At 35.6% G+C, this 3,848-nt stretch overlaps 1 long non-coding RNA gene across 1 annotated transcript; it reads right to left on the bottom strand.

Moving 5' to 3' along the window:
- Positions 1–1,629: 1,629 nt before the first annotated feature.
- On the bottom strand, positions 1,630–2,357 carry LOC138860668 (uncharacterized). The gene is made up of 2 exons (XR_011398373.1): positions 2,248–2,357; positions 1,630–1,697 (listed from the first exon to the last, which is right to left on the bottom strand). It is a non-coding gene; the product is annotated as an uncharacterized lncRNA (long non-coding RNA).
- Positions 2,358–3,848: the final 1,491 nt, after the last annotated feature.

Raw genomic sequence — 3,848 nt, 5'->3', positions numbered from 1 at the left:
TATATTCAAAATTATTTAAATTTGTATTGTAGTTTTAAAGTCAGTCCTTACGCACTTGGGACGCTTCCACACCTGTTCTAAAGCTTCGGCCGAGTCATACGGCCAGTTTGTTAAAATTTTCGAGGCCCGACCCAATTAACATTCACATATACGAACATCCATGTACACAGAAATAAATGCGTATCTGTCTATCCATCTGTTAGATATACATTTATCTATCGATCTGTTCAGTAGATATGCATGTCTAGACTGATAGACTTATGTTTATTTCTGTGTATATGCAAGACCGTATAATGAATATTCACTAGATAGACAAAAATTGCTTATCAAAGATATTTTCGTAGGGAGTCGTAGACAAATTTGCCGAGTCAAAGATAGATGAAGATAATCACACATCAGTAATAACAAAGAGACTTTGGAGGTCCATTCTGATGTATTGCCAACCCTTAATTAATCCACTTCCTACAATTTAAAGCACTTTTCTATTCGAAAATACAAATGGCGCCGAGCAGCTTCACAGCTGATGCAATGACAACAAACCTATGGATGATCAAACTGTAGTTAAATATATAAAATGTGTAATACTATTACCATTTTAGAATTAATCTTTATTGCAATTTGCAGTTTGAATATATTTCTGCAATCAATTATCGTCACTGCGTCTATAACGATGTAAATGTTTTTTTTTATTACCATCGACTTTGAGGTGTGGCATCAACGCAAATCCGAGACAAAATCGGGACTTAATTATCTTTTATCGGGATTGTGATAGAAAGAACACAGTGGGTTTATCTGCAACTCGTATAGTCTGATGAAGTGTCACTATCAGTTCATCTAAGAAAGACACATTACTGTATTGCCATATATCTAAACTTACCGAGGTTTCCTTCTATGATGATCTAATGTAGGCCTATATCAGCACGGTCTCAAAAAATCGGTATCATGTAACATGCAAAACATGACACACTACAATATTGGTTTATACTGAAATGATGCATCACACTAATGAGACTAGATTCTAGTGTCAAAACGTCTTCGCTTAGCAAAAGACAAACTAAAGTAAACACGATGATGAGGTTTAGGTAAGGTAGATATAAACTGGACTTTGGAGGAGAGCGTAGGCAGCGAAGGACAATGATAATTGAAAATATCCCATGAAACGCACGGCAGAGCAGAGAAGCAAGCGCATTCATGGGGCTAAGGCCATACCCCACTAGCACTTTTTCCGTAATGTTTTTCGTTTCCGTAAGAACTTTATGCGTGCAAATAGTACCCTTTTAGTGCCCACGTAGACAAGTATGGATGAATATATATACATATATATACATACATACATACATATATATATATATATATATATATATATATATATATATATATATATATATATACACACACACACACACACACACACACACACACACACACACACACACACACACACACACATATATATATATATATATATACATATATATATATATATATATATATATATATATATATATATATATATATAATTGTGGTAGTTGGACTTCCAGACGGGAAGCGGAGCATAAACAGAAATTTCAGGACTAGCGTCGTAACGAAGATCATCATGTAGGAAAGGACTTAACAAAAATGTCGTGCTTCTTATTCTTCTTTAATGTATAAAGCCAAACGTTTCGGGCGTACTTCCACCCATTATCAATGGCGAACTGTAAGTGAACAACATATAAGATTTAACAATTACAAACAGTATCAAAGTATATACAATTGCATTAGATGTAAATATGGAATTCATAAGCATTAATGACTAGTGTTGGTGTAAACAATAGTTTAACCTATGTAAGGTAAGAACAATCATCTAGGCAACAAAGATGAAATACAATAAGTATCAGATTTGTACAATATCCATAGGACACAATCAGTAACACAAATTGACTAGTATGAATCTTATCAACTATTATATTCAAGAAAATTACAATATTCTCTAAATTGAGGAAATGCAATAAATTCATAATATCAAAGACAAAGTATGTGATAATTTAAGATACAGAATCAAATACATTGAGACAATAATGCCAGATTCAAAAGAACATGAGACAGAAAACTTTGAACAAAGGAATCCGAGGTAAGCGGGAAAGCCGGCATACTATTTTGGGCTATAAAATCTTAATCCAAAACTTTTCTTGGGTTAATCTTTACAATTTATGAGAATCAGAGTTAAAAGAGTCAATTAACAAGGTTATGATCATGGTTACTAACCTAAAATTTACAAAAATCCATGGAAATAAGAGCTGTGCAGCAGGTGACGTGTACTGTAAGCCACCAAGGGACGCTATGAAATGGCGCGGTTGTCTACCAAACTTGAGACTATCCTGGGCGTGAGCCGAGTCTCCTGATAGTCTCAAGTTTGGTAGACAACCGCGCCATTTCATAGCGTCCCTTGGTGGCTTACAGTACACGTCACCTGCTGCACAGCTCTTATTTCCATGGATTTTTGTAAATTTTAGGTTAGTAACCATGATCATAACCTTGTTAATTGACTCTTTTAACTTTGATTCTCATAAATTGTAAAGATTAACCTAAGAAAAGTTTTGGATTAAGATTTTATAGCCCAAAATAGTATGCCGGCTTTCCCGCTTACCTCGGATTCCTTTGTTCAAAGTTTTCTGTCTCATGTTCTTTTGAATCTGGCATTATTGTCTCAATGTATTTGATTCTGTATCTTAAATTATCACATACTTTGTCTTTGATATTATGAATTTATTGCATTTCCTCAATTTAGAGAATATTGTAATTTTCTTGAATATAACTCAGTTTGATTTTCAATTGATAAGATTCATACTAGTCAATTTGTGTTACTGATTGTGTCCTATGGATATTGTACAAATCTGATACTTATTGTATTTCATCTTTGTTGCCTAGATGATTGTTCTTACCTTACATAGGTTAAACTATTGTTTACACCAACACTAGTCATTAATGCTTATGAATTCCATATTTACATCTAATGTAATTGTATATACGTTGATACTGTTTGTAATTGTTAAATCTTATATGTTGTTCACTTACAGTTCGCCATTGATAATGGGTGGAAGTACGCCCGAAATGTTTGGCTTTATACATTAAAGAAGAATGAGAAGCACGACATTTTTGTTAAGTCCTTTCCTACATGATGATCTTGGTTACGACGCTAGTCCTGAAATTTCTGTTATATATATATATATATATATATATATATATATATATATATATATATATATATATGTGTGTGTGTGTGTGTGTGTGTGTGTGTGTGTGTGTGTGTGTGTGTGTGTGTGTGTGTGTTTATGTGCGTGCATGTGTGTCTGTGTGTACAAACATTAATACATAAATACACACACATAGGATAGATTATAGGATCGTAAGATTGATTATGTCTCCGCTGCTACCTACTGCATTGCACTAGTCGATCCTGGTATAAATAAAAAGACGGTGCAATAGCAAACATATAGCAGTAAACAGCAAAGGTAGAAAGCGATGTAGAGGAAGGATAGTTGTACGCCAGGAGAGAGAGAGATAGAGAGAGAGAGAGAGAGAGAGAGAGAGAGAGAGAGAGAGAGAGAGAGAGAGAGAGAGAGAGAGAGAGAGAGAGAGAGAGAGAGAGAGAGAGAGAGAGAGAGAAGGGGGAAGAAAGACACAAGTGGAACTCCTGATTTTTCGTGGCACAGACTGCCCAGGGTAACGATGGTTCAAGGAACAAAGAAACGCAATATATGGTCGCCACCGTGGGCGTGAGCCGAGTCTCGGGCGTGCGGCGTAGGCAGGCTACGGTACAGCTGCCACCAGCAGAAACGGCGGCGAGAGCGTGCGACGGCGGCAGG

This window comes from Penaeus vannamei, chromosome 4 (genome assembly GCF_042767895.1).
Source record: "Penaeus vannamei isolate JL-2024 chromosome 4, ASM4276789v1, whole genome shotgun sequence".
Classification (NCBI taxonomy): Eukaryota; Metazoa; Arthropoda; class Malacostraca; order Decapoda; family Penaeidae; genus Penaeus; species Penaeus vannamei.
Note: the sequence above shows the minus strand (reverse complement) of the source record. Positions and strands in the feature narration are given on the sequence as shown.